The sequence below is a fragment of the Nyctibius grandis genome, chromosome 14 (genome assembly GCF_013368605.1).
Source record: "Nyctibius grandis isolate bNycGra1 chromosome 14, bNycGra1.pri, whole genome shotgun sequence".
Lineage (NCBI taxonomy): Eukaryota > Metazoa > Chordata > Aves > Nyctibiiformes > Nyctibiidae > Nyctibius > Nyctibius grandis.
The window spans coordinates 2,674,360-2,699,295 of record NC_090671.1 but is presented as its reverse complement, the minus strand read 5'-3'; the positions used below and the strand labels follow the sequence as shown (position 1 = coordinate 2,699,295).

The window sequence follows — 24,936 nt, the reverse complement described above, 5'->3', positions numbered from 1 at the left end:
TGAATCGTTAGATTTAACACAAGAACTATACAGATTACAGAAATAACCCTTTAATGCAATTCTAGACACTATTATTCCATACAAAGATTGTTTTAACACTTTTTAGTAGTGTCTTACACAATCCATGAGGCTTTTTTTCAGGAGCAGAACTCGCAAGTGTTATTAGAATGTAAGTAACAATGTATATTTCCCATTTTAAGTAGCAAGTTCTTGTATAGTTTTCCTTTATATAGTATCTCTGGATTTTTACATGTGAGCTGTAACTAGCTAGGACTCACCTCAAACAATAACCATGACTTAAGAATTTCTACTTCTAGCATCTAATGGGTTTATTTTTTATTACTATTTTATTTTTTTTTAATAAACCTCTGCCTGTTGGTATTTTAAGCACATCAGACATCTCACTCAGGTGACTCAGTCTTCATTATGCCTTGAAGGCATATATACATATATACATGTATATACAGACAGTACTAGTGAACCGAAAATTAACAGATGAAATCCAGGAGCCCTAAGAGACTAGCAAGTGCCACCAGCAGCAGGAAACCTATGAAGACTGACATTACATATAGAATCAGTTCTCTTACCCTTTAAAGTGGGAGAGAGAATGGAAACAAGGGAGACAGGAATCTCTAACACCCAACAGATTCAAGGCTTTAATTGCCAGAAGCTACCAAGTAGTAGATAAATATTGAAAGCTGAGAGCACTTAAGACAAGGATGGTGATTACATAATCCAGAGATTATTACAGATTACTAAAAATGCAAACAAAGACGCTGCCATTTCAGTTTGGGCTCACTTCAAGAGGAGTGCCAATTCCTCCCTGGAAAACACTAAAAAGGGTATGGGATCTCCCTCCACAGCACAGGATCCAGGTCGCTCAACTGAAGCAGAGAATGGCAGCAGTTCAGGGAGCTTGGATTAAACAAAGACCAATCACGCACCCAAAAAAACCCCCCAACACCCCAATCCAGAATTCGTACCCGCAAACACACACACACGTGTCCATGCACGCAGGCACCTCAAGCACACCACAGCGGTTCCGTTACTCAGCAGTCGTTGCACTTCAGCTCCATCACACTCAAAGTCAGCAGTGTCACTGCTGCCAGAAATTAAATCTATTCTACGTGGCCAGGGGATTCAGAATAAAAATTAAGCAATTTCAGAGGAAAGAGGGGACCCCCAACAAAACCCACAGACCTTTTCTATTTTTCTGCTCAAAGGAACAAACCCCAGCCTCCTTTCAATATACGTTACCCTATAACTTAGCCAATTTAGACTAGACAGTTAAATACATTTATCTTATTACAACACTAACAAGCTAATGTGCTTCCAAACCAAAGCACTGAAATAAAGCGAGTCTTTTAATAGGATCTACAAACTTCATAAGATAAATAATTAAACATTTTGTTCTCCTTTAACACAAATAAAGCCCCCTAATGCCACTAAACACCACAATATATCACTCATGCTCATCATCTTCCACTCAGCTCTTTTCTAGGGACAGTATTTCTTAGATTAAACAAATAAACATATTCTCAAAGTATAGTCAAATATTTTTACAGCTGACAAGTGTTCTTCCCTCACTCAACATGAGAGCTGAACAGGGAAAACAACCAAGTGGTTAAAAAAGACAGAAAAAAAGCATCAACTGTTGCTTGAATCAGGTAAGTAACACCTATAGCCAACAGAATTCCAACACAGAGTAAGCTTAACATACACACACAAATCTACAAAAGCAATCTGTGTTTAAGGATTATATGCTCAAATTCCTGAAATAACAAATACAAATTTAGCATTGGAGTGTATCCCCTCTTACAGATGGGAAAACCTGTAAACTCTGGTTAAACAAAACAAAAAAAAAGTCACCAGAGCTGGTTTTGTAACTCTATGACCCAGCTTCATCCGTACTTTAAAATAAAGACCAGTCTAACAGCAGGGTTAGAGCTCTGAAGATATATACTGTACAGTGCTCCACCCTCATTAAAAAAAGCAAATAGGGAAGAACGTCCTGAGAAAATACAGATTGAAGAAAAAGAAATTCAAAGCAATACAATGACTGGGAAGACTCCTTTCTAAAGAAGTTTAGAGGCTTGATAAAATTTATTGAAGGGAAGAAATGCTCATCAGGATTGGGAACGCTGCCAGCGCATTGAGACCACAGTATTGATATAATATTTATTAGCAATCCAGATGCAAACAGCAGCAGTCTCTGACCACCCGCTCTACGGCACCGGATTGGGATGAAGCACAACGGCACAGTGGCTACAGATGAGGATAAAGAGTTACTCACACGCCAGGACATCCACCAGGAGAGTTGTATGGATCAGCTAGAAAACCAATTTACGTAAGGGTATTTTATCCTGAGAGAGGTCAATATTTATGCTGCCCTAGGAATTTCTTTTCATTTCAGAAGTGTCAAGAAAGCTGAACAATGTTGAAACACACAAACACAAATAAAAAAGGCCAGTGGGAATGCATCAGGGTATTTATTGCTACCAGCTTCTCCCTGTAAATAATCTCCTGCCAGGCTCAATACTTGAGAGCAACTTCTCGAACAATATCCAACCATCATCTCTCCTTTGGTGTGGGATGAGGAAACATCCATTAGTCCACTCCATAAAAGTGGAAAGATTTTAATGCTCACATTCTGGCTGTTGGCCAAAACACATTTTTAGTGAGCTTTGAAAGAAGCACTCAGGGGTGGCCAATAATTTTATTATGGAAAAAACCCTTCCAGTCTGAACACTGAAGTCCCAAACACCTTCTCTATCAGTTTAATCCTCACATGTGAGCACAGCACACAACTTACCTACAATACTTTGAAAACAGAGAACACAGAATAACCCAGCAGGAAAACCTGGGCTGAACCAAAGACTTTCATCTAATGGAACCAAAGGTAAAGGAAATTGGTTTTCACTATTACAGCTTCTTGAAAAATCCACTACTTAAAAAGATAACTTTTGGGCTTCAACAAGAGTTTTTATTCTTAAATAAAAGTTTTTTTGCTCTTTCTCTGAAGAGAAAATTACTTGCACTGCCCTAGGCAGCGAGAAGATCTTAAATAATAAGCTCACTAGGAGATAGGGCTCTTCTGACTGCAAAGTATATTCTGAAAGTCTAATATGTTTTGGCAATCCAGAATTTTAAGCAGCTCACTCTATATTTTAAATTTATTTATGAATGCTTCATACACATTTTCATTAAAGCAAGTATAAGTTTAGGAAAAATAGCAAGGTCAAAAATATCATAAATGCACTAGTTTTTGATAATTTTCATAAATTGTTCAAGTAGATTCAGCAAGCAACAGGAAAGATAATTAGATTAAGATGGAAAAACCAATTCAAACATGATGGATTCACAGAAATCTAAAAACCAACAGAAAACCAAACGGGCTGTTTATCATTGTTATTACAAAAGGCAGCGTACATTAAATTCCACGCAAAATGCAGGAAGTACTAATGAGGTAAAGCCAAGGGTTCAGAAACATGGTACGTGGAGATGTTTATCTTAAGCGGGCTGTGCCTCTTGCAGATGAGACTGTTACTGAGAAGAAGGTAGTACTGCTGGTGTGTCTTAAAGCAGAAATACAAAACCCGACGTTGTTCCAGAAGTGTACGTTAACCAGATTTTTCTGTAGAAAGTCTTTTATCTGAAAATGCTAAAACCTGAACTTTTGAAAATTCTTAGGTAACACATAAAGCTCACCTTTATATTTTTGTAATAAACGCTCAAGAAGTCATACTTCAGAAGTTCAGCCATAAACAGGAGGAAAGAGCACTAGTAATTTTGCTTTTTAATTTATATTCTGATATCGGAGTGATTTTCTAGTACTTATTAGATGAACATGAAAAGTAATCTGAAAAGTACACCTAATATTATTCATTTTCTAAAACCATTCTGAATAAAATTTAAACATTAAAAAAATATATATTATGCCACAAAATGCTTTTTTTCAAACAGACACTCCAAAATTTATAGGTAATGACAGCCTCCTAATCATCCCAATCCCTTATCAATTTCAAACTTCCTCTGAAATGGTAAGCAAAACAGACTTTAAATTATTTAATTTTTTTCAATCACAGATCTTTGAAGACTAGACTCGGGGAAAAAAGTGCAACACTAACGTCAGATATTGCTGCTTGTACAGGTTTTCTTACTAAATTACAGCAGTAATTGGGAATAATCAGGTATCCTGGGGAATCTTCCTGCAGTAAGTTATTTTCATATCATTCTCCAACTATATTTTTATTACTCATTAAAAGACCAGTATACATACAGTATGGTGCCTTGCAATTACTCCCTCTAATATTTACAAACATCAAAGTCTTCCAGGCTTTAACAAAAGGAAAAACCCTGTGTCACCCTTTAAGAAATTAAGATGTTTAGGGTTTGAACATATCCACTGAATGAGCAGGAAAAAAGCTGGAGCTCCAGCAGATCTTAAGACTTTTCCTTAATAATATTTTTCCTTCTGGGTATCAGGGATACTATGATATTGAACAAAACAGTGCTATTGCAGTTTCTTAGGTTTTTTTATGAATCTAGTTAATACTTTTTTTTTTTTTTTTTAAACACAGCCATTTTGCACGAGAAAATTAACTGTAGAAACCCAAAGAAAGATGGCCAATTAGTGCTTGAACTGCTAGATCTGCTCCATGGGGAATTTCTATTTGACCCCAGGAATGCTAGTTGCTCAAGCAGACTAAACAAATTTGATTCATTTCTCTGTGTTAGGGTTGGGGTGTACGGACCTAAGCCAGGCTGGCAAGGTTTAATAATAGTTCCCATACAGCATTACACAGCCATGGTCACATCAGCCTTCCCTGCTCCACCCTGCCCCAGTCTGCCAGGAATAAAGTCCGAACATCTCTAAAGTAAGAGAACAAGTTCTGAACATCAAGAACTTACAACTCCTTTAAAACAAAGGGCTGTGGCTAAAGCAGAATTACTAAGGTCTGTTATTCAAAAGTTGTCTCATAAATTTTCACCTGGGATAAAGCATTATGTTGTTATTTTGTGTTATTAACAGGCTTCTTGACTGTGTTCCAACTTTCTTTGATAGTTATCATAATACATGAACCCTTCTGCTATCAGTGTCTACAGGAACGCAGAGGCACAGATAAAGTCAGCAACAATCTGTTTGCCTAGAGACAAAACTTATTTTCTTCTACAGATTGAAGTTACTTTTATGCCACCTGGTTTAGATAAGCTGCTGAAGTTCTGCCTGTTACAGTTTGAACAGCTGCTCCTTGAAGATGAAGGGACTGGGCCAGGAATAGTTAATAACTTTCTTAAATGGAAACACTGTTGAATCATTCCTTTTCCTCACAACAGATTGCACAAAGCCTTCTCAGTGTTTAAGTCTAACCAACCTTTTAACTAGAAATAGTAATCCTTGTTGAGATTTTTCCTGTCCTGGCACTACTTTCTCTTAGAAGTGTCCATCTGGCTTCTAGCCAAAGCTGGAAAAGGCATTTATTAAATCCAATTTTTGAGAGCTAGGGGAAGTGGTGGGTGGAAAACTCAAGACAACCACCAAAATCTGTGTAGGTTTGTACCTACAACACACCAGGGTCTTCTTTCCCTAATTCAGAAACCTCATTTGTTCTCCCCACATCTTCTTTCCTCTCCAGCCTTTGACTTGAACACTGACCGTCTACATCAAAAAAAAAAAATGTTCTCTATTGGCTTTCATAGCTGCTACTTTTATGGCTCTCTTTGCATCTCTCCAATAATGCCTTCAGCGTCTCAGACAAGATGCTTGCTTTTTTTCAATTTATCTACTGTATCAGAAGAGGAAAGCAAACAATCAATGTATTCATATATACTTATTCACCAAATAAATTACTAGATGTAAAATAAGAGACACTTGTAGATTGGTAGTGCTAAGACACGACTGCCAGAAACAGCTAAATTTTAAAAGTGCAACTGGTAAAGTCTCAAGGCAAAATAGGTTTAGATTAACTTGATCCATTTTCTAAGCCCTTAATGTATTTAGGATAGAATTAGTTGTAGGATTACAAATTTTGTTTCACACCTTGAACTTAAATTTTAGCCAAGTGAAAACAGACACAAACCAAAGGAAGAATTATTAATCTAGTAAATAAGTGCAATCTTTCTTTATAGCCAAAACATAAGGAAAAGGAATCTAAGGAAAGAAATGTTAGGTGACAGAGCTACCTCCATAAAATAAAAATAAAATATGCTGCCTTTTCCTGGTTAGAGGGTGGTGGATTTGGTTCCAAACAACCTCTGTCCATGGCTCAGCTGTACTTAGCAGGGGAGGGAGGAAAAAAACCCCACCAAACAAGAATAAAAAGAACAAGCCTAAACTAGATTTAAAAGCAAGATTTCCCATTAGCTTATTGAATTTTCGGTTAGAAGTGGTAGTCTCGACCTTGTATGGAATCAGTTCACCTCTCCAGGCCTCCCTCAGTTTTGCCTTCTATATTCCACCTTTACAAGCTTCAGGTCCACAACTTACAAGTTGCATCATTCAAACCATACATTAAGCAAGAAGATAAAACACAGCATCTCTTCCCAAAAAACTGGTCCCCAACCAGTTCTTTAGTCCCTCTCCTCCCATGTTAACCCAGCCAGTTCCTCCGTCCAGTTCAACACATGACTATAAACCACTTTTGCCAGCACAAAGCAACAAGCAGCTTAGGGGCAGAACCTTCTCTTCCCTACAGAATTGTCTGTGACTTAGACCACCTCAGAGGAGGGGGACCCCAACAAAAATTTACAGGCAGTATGCTCAAAGAGAGGTTGGTTACCTGAGTGAGTTCAAATGGGGAACACCTCTCAACAGGGTACTGTTAATGTCAGCAATTAACGGGGTTTCAAGAAGTAGGTCTGACAAATTTGCGGGGAGGGGGCAGAAGAAGCAAGGACTCGAAATCCAAAGAAACAGCCTCTGGCCAAGAAATGTCATTAAGTTGGAGGTTGCTGGAACTCTGGAGACAAACTGGAGGACACTTCACTGTACTCTTGCTCTCCTCTTGCATCCCGTCCCTAGACGCTTGCTAGGTCATTATCAGTTGCAGGATACTAAATGGATCTTTGATCCCACCTAATTCTGTCAGATCCCTGAACAAATCCCGCCGCTCCTGGGGGCTCAAATACTTGGGCTCAGGCCAACTTTGACAGTGCAGCCATCCAAGTATGAAATCAAGAGCTACAAGAAGCCTCAGCAGGGGCTTGTCCTCCTTCTGCTGCTTGTAGCTCAGGTAGAGCCTAAGGGCTGAGGCCTAAGCTTGTAAGCTACAGCTGGGTCTGTGCCTACCTGTGCCTGGTATTGTACCTCTCTGACTCATTCTGAGCCACTGATGGGGCTTTCTGGCTTGACATCGGCCCTGCTTCCTCACTATGGACTTGTCTGGTGGTCTGGACTGTTGGCTGGTCACCACCTCATGGACCATCTGTTCTTCTTGATCCAGTACCGTGACACTATGACCTTGCTGGTGAGGCCACTGCCTCTGCCTGTCTTGCTGCGATTCTCTGCTCCCAGCTTGCATTTTCTTATGAAGCAGCAACCTTTCCTATGTTTATTACTATTCTAGTAGTTTAATCTTTTCTTACAGGAGTAAGAAAATTAAAAAATCAAGGTGAATTAACACTAAATTATGTGGGCATTTTACAGAGTGCACAAAAGACAACAAAACTGATAATTCTCTAAAGCAAAATCACTACTAACAGTCACAACAACACCTATCAAGAAAAATTCTATTCCTTAAAATAAGGGACAAATTTAATATAAAAAACCATCAGCTCAGGGTGGTATCAATAAATCAAAAGAATTTACTTGCAGATTCTTCACATTCACTTTTTTAAAAACAGTAATTATTTTCTTACTTGCTATTCCAATGCTGGCACAAAGGAAGTTTAAGCTGAATTTCATCCAATCTTAAAAAACAAATGTTAACTGTAGTTTAAAATAGTTGGGATTGTTTACTCCTCCTTGGTTCTACACACCAATTCAAATACTGAAAAAAATTATGAAAACCATAATGCTGCCAAAATGAGCACCTCACAAATGCCAGAGTCAGGATGCACACACAGAAATACTGAGATCGCTACTTTATAACGTAGTATGAATACGGTGCAATTAGTTAACTCCAAGTGTGTTCCCAATTCACATGCCCACACTCCCCACCATGTGTGCGCCTTAATAAAATTAAATACTCATTAAATGTGAACAGTGCTGTGTATCTTTATAAAGATGTTGAGCTGCTAATTGAATTTGAAGCACAAGAGATGTTTAGTATTCCATTCCAATGTTGTTCTTCATATATATAAAGTATATATATTTGTGTATATACATACACACACTTTTCAGTTATCCAAAGCATCTAAAAAAGATCAGCCAAAGGGCTTCTGGTTCCCCAGGTGTAAGTATTTAAGCCATGAGCAAAAAAAAAAAATCAGCAATTCCAGAGAGGAAACATTTCCCTGATCCCACAGCAAACACCATTTCTGATTAAAACACCTGAATTTATAATGAAAGCTTTTTTAAAGTTGAAAAATATTTTTATTTTGAGTATTGCTTCTGCACAAAAGTCCTCTTTCACAAGAGCCTACCAACTACTACAAAGCTATACAGAGTGTAAAATGTTACACTACATTTCGTCTTACAGAATATGCCGCGGGCTAGCAGGGCAGGGGTTAGAAAGCTCTATCGTAAATTCTTTACTAAGAGGGGAGCTATCACGCAATGAGAAGATAAGTGTCTGTGAAAAGAAAGAAGAAAAACAAACAAAAAACCCACCACCACCGTACAGACTACTACTACCCACATCTTTAGAGAAGCCAGAAACCTCGTAAAATGTCTGCTTTGTTTATCCCTTGATGTCAAATTCCCAACAAGAGGCTTAGAAAAAGGCACAGGGTGTGCAGGAGAAGCACGACATCTACCAAGTCCAACCTATGGAAGAAAAATTTAACAAACCTAAACCACAAAACCTTTCTTGTACTTCACTTTCAGAAAGTCACACACATTTCATGAAGCTTCCATGGAATTTAAACCAACAGAAGAATCCACCCAGCGACAAGGGGACAGTTTTGTTTTACACAATTTACAAAGAAAAGTCAGATTTAACCACTGTAACACCAGCTTTAAAATTAAAAGGCTTTCCATAGGGCATATTTATTTAATAAAATAATGGCAAACAGAATCCCCTTCATATTTTAAATTGTCTATTTTATCATAACACAGGTTCATGCATAACATCTATCAACATCAGCTATTAGATAACCGCAGGCATACATACAGATACTGCAGATTCATATAAATGTCATCTAATCATTTCCTCCGCAATTCTAATTATTACGATTTCCCGTACCCCAACCTCAACTCGGTACGTGGAAGCTCTGGCTGCTGCTTCGTTTTCTGAAGTTCAAGTGAATGAAATCCTGCCTGGAGTTAGAGCCGTCTTTTATCCAATGGGGGAGATATTTACTTTAAGAGGACTGTGACTGACAGAGCGTAAGGCAACTAGTTCTGCTGTTCAAAAGAACTGAAGGCAGTTATGAGTAAACCATAGTGGCAATAAAACCGTTAGCGTAAGGATGTACTTAAAAACATCAGAGATAGTACTTCTGCTTTTATAGGTAAAAAAGATCACATGATATATGAAAATAGTCGGTACTTCAATGCGTTTATAAAAGCCTTTCGTGAATGTCAGGCGAGATGACAGAAATTAGAAAATACCTTCAGCCAAGTAAAACTGCCTTCGTTCACTGCAACTATAGAAACCATCTGCTTTTTGTTGCCTCTGTACTTTTACAATACTATCCAGAATTACGATGTTCAGAGAAAGCGAACACGGAGGGGAAAAAAGGATTATTTACAGCAGTTCTATAGTCCTCCTTTTACTTAGATGCTCTATTTAAATATTCTGGCTGCTTCAACAGCCTAGTAAAACTGGCTTTTGTAGGCTGAACACAAAAAGCAAACAGGAGAAAAATTCAGCTTTTTTCCCCCCTCAGCCAGAACACACTGAAAAGAACGCAGTGTTTAAGCACAGGCGGAGAGTCAGCTAATTATCAAGTACACAGCTGCTCATACCTGGCATAAAGCAAAGGAAAAAAAAAAATCCTATGAGTCATCAAACGCAGCTCCTAAATCTGGAAAACCCTTACAAAAATAAACTTCGATGAATAAGGGACTAGCTGTAGAGAAAAATGCAATGCAGATAAAAAGATCATTATTTCAGAACAAAAACCTATTTACAGTTTGAAAGGAAGAAGGTTTTTTTGGCAAGGCAACTACTAAATATGTCATCTAGTTTAAACAACTCCTCTTCTTGTGGTTTGCTGTGCAGAGATCTTCCACCATATTCTTTTTATATATCAAATACCAAAAGGGGGCGGGAGTCATTTCTAGAAATTAAGAAAATCTTTATTCCTCTCCATTATCATCAGTACTTCTTACCATACGCCTTCACCGACACACGCAGAACTCCAGATATTCAAGTAAGGATTCAGCAGACACTCAAGGCTGCACCGCAGCCCCTCGCGTTGCGCTGCGCCACTTGCACCGAGAATGATCCAGCAGTTTTCCCAGTAGTGTAAGTTTTACATCCTACTTTAAATAGGAAGAATAATCCTCACTTCCCAGTCAGGCACACAAATGCACAACTGCGTACGTTTTGGCAGGACAGCACATCTATTTCGTAAAGTCCTCACTTGCATAATTTCTCATCCATTTTAAAAAACAGCAAATGGGACTCACAACTATTAGCAGCAAAACAAGAGAATTTGTAGTAAAAATACCCACATTTTTGCTTCTTCACAGAACACATTCCTTGAAATTTTTATTTTTCACCTTTGTTATTAACTTTATAGTTTACCTTAGTTCTTTTGGGAGTCATTTCTTACAGTCACGCATAGAATCACAGTTAGCATTGAAATTACATTATGGTGGCCTTAAATTTGAAGATACTTAAAGTGAAAAAAAAAGATAGGAGTTGAAAACTTAAAGCCAGGTGGGACATTCGGGGGTGGGGGGTGCTTGCCGTTGGTTTTGTGGGCTTTTTGTGGTTTGTTTTTTTAACTAGTTGTCATAAGAGGTAATTGAGTTTTAAAACACCTGCACAACCACTTACACACCAGAGCTACCGCTGCCAACACATTCTCTTACTAAGAGTCAGTAATCCAAAACTGAATTTCCTGCAATTCTCCTAACAGATATTTTTAGCCAAACTTCAAGCCTTGAAATTAAAACAGTTTCTGAGGAGAAGTGCATTGGCTTCAAAAATCTGATCCCATGCAGCAGTTCCATTATAAGCTGCAAAATATCCCCAAAATGTGTTAGAAATGCCAGTGGAAAGTCCCTTTTATGCCCAAATCGCCATTAAACTATTGCAAGCTTCATCTAGTTTGTACTCCCACATTTCTTTCCTCCTAATAACAGTTACTAGAATTTTGCTTCAGGTTCATGTGAAAAGGAAGTCATTAGATTTACCATTAACATTCCAAAGTATTTCTTGTTTAGCCTTCTCCCATCGCTAATCATTTACCCAGTGACAAAGCAAGTTCAGTTGTTTTATAAGCACATGAATCTACGCGTGATAAGTACGCAAGGAAAAACAAGGAAGATTCATAGGCTCACAAAATCCAGCCTGCAAAGAAAGGCCATATTTTACAGGAAGGTTGTCAAGTTTCCAACTTCCCTTCAAACTGGCCTTGTATTTCGAAATCTTGCATTTCCAATCAAAATTTGTTCAGCTCAAAAAAAATTTCTTTTGTTACTTTCTTCCCTTGATTCCTGGACAGATTACTAGCAAGAAACAAGTTCCTTCTTTCGTTACCCTAAAACCATTTGGCTGCACTGAATTCCCAGAACAGACAGCAGGAGACTGATGCTTATAGAAGAAAGAAAAAAAAAAAGCAAAAACCAACAACACAAGCAAACAAAGAAAAAAAAAAAAGGGGAGGGGGGGAAAAATATCACATACACCACTAGTGAGTACTGCTATAGACATGATCAGATTGATAAAAATAATTATTTACGCTTAATTGCAGTATAATTCTTACTTCATCTCAGCTGCATTTCACAATGTTTTCTTAGCAGGTTTAATCAAAATTTCCAGAATCTCATTAGATACTTAAATAATGACATGCACACTTAATTAATGCAGCAGACTGGATTAAGGTTTGCTTTGGCTCGTTTGTTAACCATTAAGTAATTAGATTTTCCTTGTTGGGGATAAACAGGTTGCTCATTTATGATCTAAAACCAAACCCACCCACCCCCGCCTTTACCCACCAAAGTGTTTCTTCTGAGTGGACACTACGAGGTGACTGATCTCAAAAGTAGACACTTGTTAGTTCCTTTCGTGCTCAGCAACGGCCACGATGATGATGAAGTGATGGGAGTAGCTGTCATACAAGGAGAGGCCGAGAGAGCTGGGACTGTTTAGCCCTGAGAAGAAAAGGCTTGGGGGCATCTTTCATTGTCTACAAATATCTGATGGGAAGGAGTAAAAAAAGATGGAGCCAGACTTCTCAGTGTGATCCAGTGATGGGACAAGAGGTAATGGGCACAAATTGAAATCAAAGAAAAAACTTTTTTTCCTGTAAGGCTGACTGAACACAGGCTCCCCAGGCAGGTTGTGCAGTTTCTACCCTCTGAGATACTCCAGCCCCAACCAGACATCATTCTGGGCCACTCCCTGTGCTTGACTCTGCTTTGAGCAGGGAGGTTGCACTAGACACCCAGAGGTCCCTTCCAACCTCAACTATTGTATAATTCTATGACAATTTATCTTCCTAAAATACTAAACATAGCAGCTAGAATAAAAGGGAAAACTAGTCATCAGAGAAAGGATACGAAAACTCTTTGCTCCTCATCAGAGCCCTGTTTAACTTACTGAGTCCCCAATATTTGGAGTTTTGAACATGTAACATTGCAGGTATTTAAAACGCCATTCAATGCACCCCTTCATGGCTTTCAAACCGAACCTTTAATATTGTATTAGACTCAAAAGAGGGGTTGCCTCTTTTGGCATAAAGAGCCAATTTTAAAAGGTGCTGAGATGCTTTAAGGTATAGGCAAGCATCTAGCAGGCCTCTGAAGAGTGTCCTAGACATCTAGTTCTATTGAAGATGACTGCAAATCAAAAATTGTTGCTACACTAACAAAGGTATATAAATGCTTTATGCAGAATGGTGAGAGGTTTTTGGCTTTGTTTTCTTCCTCCCAAAGATCCCAGAAGACATCCATTATACTAGGTCTAAGATTAAATTGGGCCATCTGTAGCCCTACAAAAAAAATTGGTAAAATAATAAAGATGCACTTAAAATGACAAACCAAATTAAACAATGGGTATTTTAATTTTAAAGAGATAAATAAGTCAAATTAACATCATTCTCCTCTTCCAACACAATTACAAATCTACACACAAAAAAAAAAGCATCACCTCCCCCCAAAAAAAAAAGCATCACCCCACCCTCCTCTGTGTTCACAGAGACGGCTGGAAAACAGATATGCAGTACAGGATCAAGTAAGGAATGGTAACATAAAGCCTAGAATTTAGAATAAGCAAATTACACTGTATAATAAAAAGGCCAGTTGATCCTGGTTATAAGTTAATACACCTCAGATCACTCACAAAATCCAGTGTCTAGAGACATTTTGCATGCCGTGTGTTCATAGTATTTAATATTAAAAAGAAAGCCACAGAAAATAAATCTACAAGCCCGTCATTCACAGGGCAGAAAGAACTCTAGAGACCGTTTTTACAGAGTTTAAGCTCGGAAGGGTTTACACATTCACACTGCTTTATACTTCCTGCAAATGTTTACTTAAGTTGATATTTTCCATTACTGTTGCAACTCCTGTCACTTGAAACACCACAATAACAGACACACTAAAGCGTCAGTACAAAGCCCGAAAGAAAACAAGACAAAGTTTAGAAAGAACACAGCTAATTCTGAAGGCAGAAGACATATGTACAAATACTCTTTTTTTGAAGAAAAAAAACCCCAAAACTTTTTCAAGCGAAGAATAACCTCCCCAAAAGACATAAATTAAACTGAAACAGTCTAGATAAAAACAAGGAAGTTCAAATGCACTTATATTGCATAATAAAAGGACTGGTTTATTTGTTCTCCACAGTGATTTTTTCTAGGACAATATTCACCAAAAGACAAATATTTAATATTATTCAAAAGCAACAGTCACTGTTTAAAGCTGTGCTGCAAGACCAACAACTCTGTTAACCAGCCAGTGTTTATAACAAAAACGTGCTTTTTATATCAGACAGTTTGTGCTAACTCTGCAACATTTAGAGTTCAGTACACTCTGTACCGATGGTACTTGCCAGAAATTCAGCACTCCGAAAGCATTTTCCTATTTGTTAACTATTTCTTTCAAAATAAAAGAACTAATCACAGTATTTCAAAATTCTCTTCACAAATATTTATCAAAAAATTTATTTGCCTAACAAAAATACAAGGAAAGACTAATGTAAATACAATAATAGCAAAATATTTCAACTATATAAATCATATAATCTGATGTTTTAGTGTTAATCCAGAACAACACGAAGCCAACCATTACCACATTACTTACGAAATGAAGCTCAAGTGAAATCCAAGAGTCGGCAGTAAAGGCTTCTTGTCTTTTCCCAACTCTATTTTGATTGGCCAGATAACATCCAAAAGCCCCTTTACATTTTAATTCAGTAGCGGTGCACGTTTTTTTATATATATTTAATAAATACTAATGAAATGTTAAAATATTTAGAAACTTTAAAAGAGAAAGGTAGTTGATCTTAGAGTTTAAGGAAAGGGCCAGGAGCACGGGCACTCCCTCACATACAAGCGCAATACTGATGTTTAGGGTACAAAAGCACGTATGGCACCACTAGGAAACATCTGTCCACAATAACAAGGTACACACCTTCAGGGGCTGCATTCTCTCTTCTTACCTAGAAACCGTGCCTGAAACATTAGGACTTTCAATATTTGTGTGTAATTTCCAGCCGTTTGGCAGTCAATGACCACCATAAGCCAACCCTGCAGCAGAGCAGCAGGGTAACACACATGCAATCAATTCAAGCGTCCTGGGTTCATCAGGTTTATTGTACACGTGTTGAACAGACTTTCTTTACTCGCACACAAAGTCCAAGATGCAGCAAATCTCTTACGCGCCCAAACCAACGTATACGACACAAATTGGTGTCGTCACGACAAATGGTGTCTCTGGAGCAAAAAAAGTCACCATGAACTAGTGCCATCCATGCAATACGCCCACTGTAGACAAATAACAGATCAAATCATCACAGCAGTATTTAAGAAGCATAAATACTGGGCAACTCTGACCACCTATTATCTATCACTCCGGTATATGCAACACAGACTCCTTTTGGCAGCAATGAAGACAGAATCTCTGTTGCACACACATGCTGAAACACACCCCAAGCCCAAAAGGGGACAGAAAGGTCTGAACTGCATGTGCCTTGTTTAAACTCAAAGCAATGCACAGCAAGAATTTTTGGTCCAGCTGAAACAAACCCCCGAATTTCAGAGTGTACTACAGGACCCTCAACCGCATTGCTTTGATCTACTGAACTGCTTTTATTTCACTGAATTACTTACTGACATAGATATCACCTCTGAAAAACTTCATCTACTTCCACAAAAAACTGATAATGTCATTTCTGCTTAAGATGACCATGCCCTAGTACTTCTTTTGTGTCTCAGCCTCTTTAACTTGGACACTGCACTGGGCCCTCAAATTCTTTGCAAAGCTTCCATTAAATAAACTACCAGTACATAAACAGAGATACATTGTCACAGTACATACGTTTTTGAAACCTCCCTTTATACACTGGCCAGCTAAAACGCTGAAGAGAAGCTACAACCACAGTTACAGTAGATGGCATAAAGTTTTGTGAATCCAGAGTTTCAGCATGTTTGTATTCGGTTGCAAAATTTCCTATTTCTGACATATGACAGGGATTTACAACTGCAAATGCTCAACATGTTACAACGACAGACTGAGTCAATACTTACTAAGTGTTTCTCTACATATTTACAACAACCATGGCAAATAAAACTTGAGTCTTTGTACTCTGAACGCACTCTGAATGCACATGTATTCTTTTCTAATATATTTATACAAAATATCTTAACTCCTTCAATTTTCTCCAAGCTCTATATATTCAAAGGCTTTTAAAAAGTTATAGATCATGGGATTTAAGGGCTTCATTTTCTTTTTTTCTTTTTTTCTCTTTTTATTTTACTTTAAATTTATAATCTCATCCCAGATGTGGCATCAAAAGCACACAGCGGGATATCTTCCTAAAGCATTACTTTGTAGAGGTCTTTGTGTCATCCAACATTCTTAATCACACGAGGATTAGCATGAAGACTTAGCTGAGAGTAACATGAGCAACAAAAAGGGATACTGGATATCTGCTATTTTTAAAAAATTCCACACCACCTCTCCTTTTTCCAATTTGCCCCTGCTACCAGAAGACAGAAAGACAAAGTGAAGTGATAAGCCAGCAAGCCTTAACTTTAATTTATCATTTCCACTGCCTACTTGTTTATCACAGCACATAAAAGCAATCATGGACCAGAACTCCTCCCCAGTCTCGCATCCTGGATACACATCCTGGATAACCTCACAAGTTGAAGTGCTGAGGAACCTTAGATTGGGTGGCCAGGGGGAAATACTAAATGCAAAACCAGGCACCTTGGCTTGGCTAAGGTGCCTCAGGGTTCCTTGTTACAATCAGCTCAGCAGATAAAAATCCCCAAGCAGGAGTAACCACCAGTACCTTCCAGTCTTACAGCCATCTATGGAAGAGTCTACAAACCACCGTAAACAGCCAGGTGAGATCTCATATAAAGATATAACAGATTCAACATTCAAGCAGAGCTTATCCATTCCATTAGGAAACCAGCATACAAACTAATTCATTTGTAATACAAGCAAACTGGTTTATTTTCCTCCACAGATCACAAAAAACAGATGTTGGGAAAGTTGTCCATCTAGCTGGGCTCCTACAAGTTACTGTTCTCACACCAGGACTGCTTAATGTGCGTAATGCTGATACAGACAATCACAGAAAGCCTTTTGACAAAGTGTACACATAACAAGAAAAATCATTTGTAGGAGACAGTCATTCATCATAACAGCTTAATTTAAATGGCTACCTGAAACTAAGTAGTCACAATTCCACAAAATTCAGAAACTGTATTGTCAAGTGTAATACACAAACTCCAGAAAAGAAGAAATGGATCTGCTGACAATACAGCTACAAGCCAGAAGAGGAATGAAAAACTGTAGCTCTGACACACATGGACTAGCACTAACACCAACTAACAGAAGATTGTTCTCGTGTGAAGTTATGAGACAGCACAATAGCACAAAAATCTTCTTATATGCAGATCACTTAAAAAAGAATTAACAGAGAGGACGATTGCATAGTAACTACTAGTTATTGTTTTGATTACATGAAAACCTTTACTTCCCCAGACCAACATTTATAATAAACAAAAAGCAGGAAACAAACATAATCACTTTATGAAAGTGATTACATAAACTCTCAAAACAAGACTTCATTTGGATTAATAGTAAAGATATAATTGAATGTATAAACACATCATAAAGTATGAAGTCATCAAAAGAATTAAGTGGGTTGATGATAACACATACCAAACACCTGATGATTTAATTGAACACAAGCGCTTCCCTTTTCCTATAACATGATACATGACTAGCAGTTAATACTTGAAAAATCAGATGGATACCACCCTAACAAAAAAATAGTGAAAGTCTTAACTGTTGCAGGACAGAGGCAGAGATTTTGCAAAGCAGTAGCAAAATTTGAAACTACTACTGATACAGTCAAAGTATAAATGTCAATACCAAATATGATCAATACAAATGAAGGATTATCCCACTGTTTGGGAGAACAGCTGAAGAGTCACTTACGGCACTGCCTTAGGTTATGATCTGTTATTTCTGCTTTAAAATGCTGTGGATTGTTCTCTGAAAATGTCTGTGTGTAGGCTGAAACCTGCTCTCCCCCAGCCACATTCCCAAGGGGAGACTCTCAGCCCATTAGTTACATAAACTACTTCTATAGTCTTACTCACCTCAGTAGGTCATCTAAATATATGCACCAAGATTTAAAAACTGCAGTGCAATCAAAGCACTTTTTCTAGAACAGAAGAGCTGACAATTTATAGGCTATTCAGTTTTGCATGCTTTTATCAGGCTAGTTAGTGGAAAGAAAATGCACACATAATTACTTAATCCCATTAAAACAAAGACAAATGACAGTACAAAACTACAGAGCTCAGCAGTTTGAGCACTGAAAGACTCTGAACTAACATAATAATGAATCACGCAGCCTTATCAGTGTGCAGCTCCTTCCACATCCCTGTTATTTCAGCTACATCAGCACCATGTTTCTTGTATATACCATTCAGTTACATAAAATGGTATCTTTAATAATGAATAGCTACCATAGATTTTCCAATGTATGAGTAATCCAAGGTCTCTGCTTTTTCAGTGAAGCGATTACATGTCAATTAAACTAAGCAATTAAATTCAGATGGAAATACTAAAAAGACAGTTGCTTCTTCTAATATTTGGGGAGGGTGGGGGAACACAAGCAGGACACCTACAGAGACGGCAAGATGTAAAGTTCTAGACTCTACTTGTTAAAAGCAGGGTTTTGCTGGGTTTTTTTTGGTGTTTTGTTTGTTTAAATATATCTACCATGGCCCTCCTACAGATTTTGTATTTTGCCAGTTTTGAGTTCAGAAACTTATTTTCAACTTCTATTCAGTGCATTATATAACAAACGAAATGTAAACTCAGTTACTGAAGAGGGAAAGAAAAAGCAAACACACTCCTTTCCTAGAGGATATACAACATAGGCTTGCTGGTAAGTTTACTACTGGGGAATAAATAAAAATGTAAAGTAATTGTAAAACCACAGAGAGAACAAGAAACTGAGCCCACGTAGATTCCCATTCAATCCAAAAGTTACTTCCTCAAAGATAATAATGGGTGTTTTTTTATACATACATACATTTAATATATCTATAAGCATTATGATCTTTTGGTTAGGAATTTGAGTACCATAGTGTATTTCTTTTGAAACTAAGCAGTAACAGTCTCACAGGCAAAACATTTTTCTTCCCACTTCCCATGCCTTGACTGTGGTTTACAGCAAAAGAAATAATAATAAAAAAAATAATGCTTACTGCAATCTGGTTTAGTTTAAGAAAAAGGTGAGGGGGGGAACTGGGCAATAATTCTACATACATCTGGGACAGCGGATATCTGTCTAGAAGTTATACACTTCAATGGATAGCTTCTCCAGGCACAAAGTCTCTCTAGAGAGATTTCTGAAACGCATTGTCGTTTATTACTCTCAGAGCTTTACCTCATCTGCTGATTAGCTCCTGAACAAATTCTTTCCCAAAGAATGGGAAAGGGAACAGACGAGTGATAACTCCTCCATTTGGACTGTAAAACTCTTCTGGGTATAAACTTGAGCTCTGAGTTTATGCAGAGCCTAAGACAGAGGATCAGAGGACCTTACCTAGGCTGGAAGCACCAATAAGCCAAGAGAAAAGCAGCAGCAATGATGCTGACATCACTTAAGGATACCGCTTTACATTTTTAGTGTGGCCTATTAAATAGCCCAGAATTCCACTTATCTCAGTCTTTTTTCACATTGCTGAATTACAACAATTCGTCCCCCAAATATATAGTTTCTGCATATACATACATAAAACTTCTAATATACCGCACTCTACATTAAGAGATACGGTTCTGCACATAAAGTTTACAGTGACATTCAACACAACACACACCACAGAGGTGAAATGGCACAAAGGTTTAAATGGCTTGTCAGGATAAACTGCACTACACTTCCTTTTTCCAGGAGGCAGAAGTGTATCAGTCTCTGCCATTTTTTTTATTTGTTCTGAAGTGACTTACCATGAAAAGGAAGTAACTGTCCATATTAGCAGTTGAAAAGATGCAGCATATATATTCTTTCAATTTATTACTGAAACAAACAAGGAAAGAAGAACCACCTTTGCTTTTCAGATGTTGAATTAGCTGCATCTACTTCTTTTGTATCAATGAAAAAAAGTTATTGTTTCCTGTCTTCGTTCAGCTCACACCCAGGGCTAAACAATAACCAGTTGTTCTATCACCCAGCGTCCCTTCCCCAGCTGAGAAAGGGAATTGGGAAAAGGAGGGAGACTCGTGGGTTAAAATTTAAACAGATTTAACAAAATAAGGAAAACAATATCAGTGCTAATACAAAAGACACAAAATTCTACTTAGCTCACAGAGTTGGGTCAAGTTCCTCCAGGGATCACAACCGTTGAGAAAAGAGAAGAAGAGAAAATAGGGAGGGAAGAAAACAGAGCAGAGTCCCACCCCTCCCCAGCAGCTTTCCCATTTATAGTGACCGTGACGTTAATGATACAGAATACACCTGTGGGTGAGCCTGGAGCAGCTGCCCTGGCTCACTGCTAATGGCCCTGACCACCACAGCTGGCCACACACTGAAACCAAATCTAACAGAAAATTGATTCTATAAATTTTATCCCCACAAAACCAGGACATTTCCATAACTGCTCTTGTTGTGTTGCAGCAATGAAAAAATCTTACTTTGCTTTTAAAAGAAAATCAGAATTGGACTACCAATGGAGGGCTGCTAAGGACAGCAACAGAATCTGTAAGTTATTCAAAATATAATGCTAGTACAAAATAAAAATAAAATATTATCTTTCAATAAGCCAACTGCACATTAAAGTAAACCTATAAAACTTCTGTCAGAAACACATATTCCTCTTGATAAGCAGCCTTTTAAAGCAGTAGAGTTCTCAGGCACATTCAGGACTATCACTGGAAAGAGCAGGGTTTTCAGTTAAGCCTTTCATCGTTCTGTCCTAACCCAACATAGTCCAACATCACAGCCTTTGCTTAACCAGAGCTGAGAACATCAATCAAATACAGAAGCCATACTTGCTTTATAATCACATCGCTTATTACCATGATATTATCAGAAATAGCATCCTTTTAATAGAGGGGAGACAAAAAAAATAATAGGAGAGACCAAGAAAACCACACACTCCCCCCTCATTTGCCTTAGAGAATAGATTCCAGTGAATTTTGTTGACATATGTTGCAAAATATTGCACAGAATAAATCTTATTGAACTCAGAAGGGGCCAAGAGATTTAACTTCCATTCCCCAATTGGTTAACCAACTCTCCACAACCATAAACGTGTAAGACTATAAGCCCTCCTGTTCCCCCTGTAGACACAATAATAATTTTCATACTTCCCATCTCTTTAGAGAGCATTAAAGAATACATATGAAATTCTTAAAGCCATTCAAGTAAAAAAAACCCACTGTACAATGATACTTTCGTCACCTATGACGTGAAGTTTCCCTGGGCTGTAAAAAATGTATTACTTCTGTTTCAGAAAAGACAGAGCAACTAGAATGCCTTGGAGGAAGCTGAATTATAAAACTGAAATGTGTTCTTGAAAATATAAAAAGTGATATTATTTCTTGGAGTTCTGCTTAGAAACTGCCATACTGGCCACCTCCTATTCTTCTTTCTGAGACCAAGTCTATCAATATACACTCCTTAATATAGGAACTTCACACTTAAATTTCTCCAGAAGTTTGAGGAGCCAACTTTGCCTGGTTATCTGTTACTACCCACCCATCAATTTCTTACACCAATTTGTAGCATTTCCTTTTGACCCCTTTGTCTCACTGACTATTCCAAAGCAAAAAATGCCCCAAGATTTTGTGAAAATCCAGGAAAAGACTGGCAAAAACTGTACCAGTAGAAATCAGAAATAAGGACTGCAAAGGTCCAAGAATGACTATTTTCAGGCCACAGGTTTTTCAGGCAGAGGCAGGTACTTCAGATTGTAGCGATGGGCCACTGAGGGGAACACCTGAGTCTAACTGCGGCAGATCACAGCAGCAGCAGTGGTCTCCTTCCAACTCGAAGTTACAGATGGCAAAAGGCAGAGGCAACCGAAGCGAGCTGAGGGCTATGATGCTCCAAACCTGGTCACCAGCTGTAACAGAAACTGGAACAGTGACTTGTCGCACACCAGTCTGTACACAAGCTAAGAGAAGACAAAGACAACTGAAGAGCATTTTTATGACTAAAGGGAACACAAGAGTCAATTTTCTGATACTGGACAAACTGAGCACAGGTAGCTTAGTTACAAGTTATGCTCACACTGCTCAGTTGAGAGTGAAAAAATTGAGAGTGTGGTTTAGATCAACAAGAAAACAAAAACATTTCACTAGTGTGCCTTTCCTCTAGTGTACACTTCTCCTTCAAACTACTTAAATGTTAAGTATTGAAAAATCAATTTAACTCTGTTTCACTGGAAGGTCGAGCTGTCATTGTGAGTGACTGCAACACACAGTTGTTTGCATTTTTTAAAACAAGAAACTAATATTTAACTAACAGCAAAACTCCACCCTTTTCCTTGCCTGTTGAAACCCACAATTCCCATGGGCAAAGAGCAAAGGTAAGAATCCAGCCTCATTCTTAGGCTATTCTATGTACTACAGCTCAAGTGTTTCCCACTTGCTCCTCCTCTTAATTCTATGCAAGAATATCTTTTGTTTGCATATTTACGGCATGCTGGTTTGTAAATGACATATCACAACTTCAGCATGCTCTGTAGTTTCAAATAAACATTGGGAAACAGACTTCATGCTTCAAAACCTCCATTCGCAGTGTACCACACTGCTGCTCAAATTTCATGGCTGATCACCACCACACCAAACCATACACCAAATATTAAATTTGCCATACGTACATGTTTCCAGGTATCCAATGTACTCATAATACAGATTACTGTCAAATCCTTGGATAAGTAAGTGCACATGTATAATTAAGTCCACTTAAAATTAAACTAGTCTCAGAATTGGGGGGTAAGAATTTTATATCAAGATTTATAACCTTTAATAGGAACATTAAAATAAATAAAGGAACTTTTGTGTAATGGAAAACATACATCTTTAAAGAGAAACTACGGGTTGACTTCACAAGAGTTATGTTTCTGTGTTTTCTATTTGCAATGCAGTGGCATGTGCATGTCACTAGAAGTTCATTGGTTATTCTATACATGGTAGTACCAAAATGAAATTGTATGCCAATTTTTTTTATTATTCTTTTTTGAAGGTGGCATTTCATCTATTTTTAAAGATTAAATTTACCACTCGAGCTTACCCTGTGTTCTTAGGATTACCCAGTACATGAAAATACAAACATCAGTAATGAGCTCTATTAATGCAGATTTCACTTCAAGCTAACTTAGATTTACTTCACACAGTTAAGTGAGTTCATTTCACTGGAAAATAAAGATTCCCTGAAGCAAAAAACATCAACTACTGCGGATGATATTGCCCAACACATTGCTGAAAAATAAATTCTACTGATTGGATTTTTTCTTTTTCCCCCCTCAAGCAGCACTTTTTAAAATACAATCTTTTAATGATTGTTTAATTTTCATATAACTAGAATATAAATCCTTTACATACTGCTCTGCTGCAGTATAATGTCTCATTTTTCATGGAAAAAAACTAATTACATGGTTCACTGAGTTGCCTGTGGTAACACATCAATTTTATTTACATTCAAAAGTTGGACTTCAGTTGGGTCTCAACACTCTAGTTAATTCCAAGCACATTTCATATAATAGTTCTCTCCAATTCATTAGTAATACCTCACTCTAGCTTTGATTTGAAAAGGATTCTGAGCTATTATAATCTTGTTTCGGATTTCCAGCACTTTCTGTGCACTACGACATTCGTAGCACCAGTTCTGTTCCACCCTTACATGTACACGGTTGGCGAGGAAGTCTGGTCTTCCTGAAATAGTTCTGCAAAAGAATCATTAAATGGTCACTACAGAATGCAGCTATTAATGTTTCCCAATGAATGCCAATTCATTTTTCCACCAAAACACAACAGAAAAACAGTAACTATTGTGTGGCCAATAAAACTCAACATTTCAACTATTTCAATTGAACTAAGCTTGTATTTTGAAAGCAGGAAGATTAAAACAAAAAATTACGGTGTTCAGTAGAGAATTTCTTGGCTTTGCCTTCCATCAGTGTCTTTCCTTCAAAGTATTTTCAGAAGGTAATTTGTTGCAATTAACAGTAAAACCTCCAAGCTCCCAAATATGAAAAGATTTAAAATGTTAATTCTTGGGAGAGAAAAAAAAAAAAACAAGCCTAACATGTTCTTATCTTACTTATGACCCTTAGGCAGACTTCATTTTGTTTTTGTTACCTTTTAGACTTAGATATTGCAGACTGTAAAAAGGGGAAAAAGGCAGTATGTTAGAATGGTACATCATTGACTAGAATTGATAATGATTCATGAATGCCATATGTATTCATTTGATACCACTCGGAACACCGAGATTCACTGTTAGCGTTGAGAGGAAAACCACTGAAAAAAAAGGAATAATTAAGGAAAAGTTAAGTGCAATCTGACTTCTAAATGAGACACTCGGATTTGAATTTTTTTTTTTTTTTTAAACAACTCACACCCTCCTTGCCTATAACCATAAACAACTTTTAAAGTAAAAAGGAATAAGAAGTTGGAGTGGTGGGAAGAATATTTATTTTAAAAAGAAAACAAAATAAAATGAAGACAGCTTGCCCAGACACAATAAGGGTCTTGTCAACTGCACGTGTATAAAAGGAGTTGGCATTTTCCCATGAAGCAACTCCTTAATCCCAAATGATGGCATAATAACCTCATTTAATATGCCTCCTTAAAAGAAAAAGTTTATTTTGTCTAAGCTAAACTTCGACTGGCAATCAGCGGACACCAATTAACAGTGTCAAATATAAGGGTCACAGAACAATTCTGCAAGCTGAGAAAGT

At 37.6% G+C, this 24,936-nt stretch overlaps 1 protein-coding gene across 1 annotated transcript in view; it reads right to left on the bottom strand.

Moving 5' to 3' along the window:
• Positions 1–24,936, bottom strand: part of MED13L (mediator complex subunit 13L) — a 199,996-nt gene that overhangs the window by 148,824 nt on the left and 26,236 nt on the right. The window lies entirely within an intron of this gene.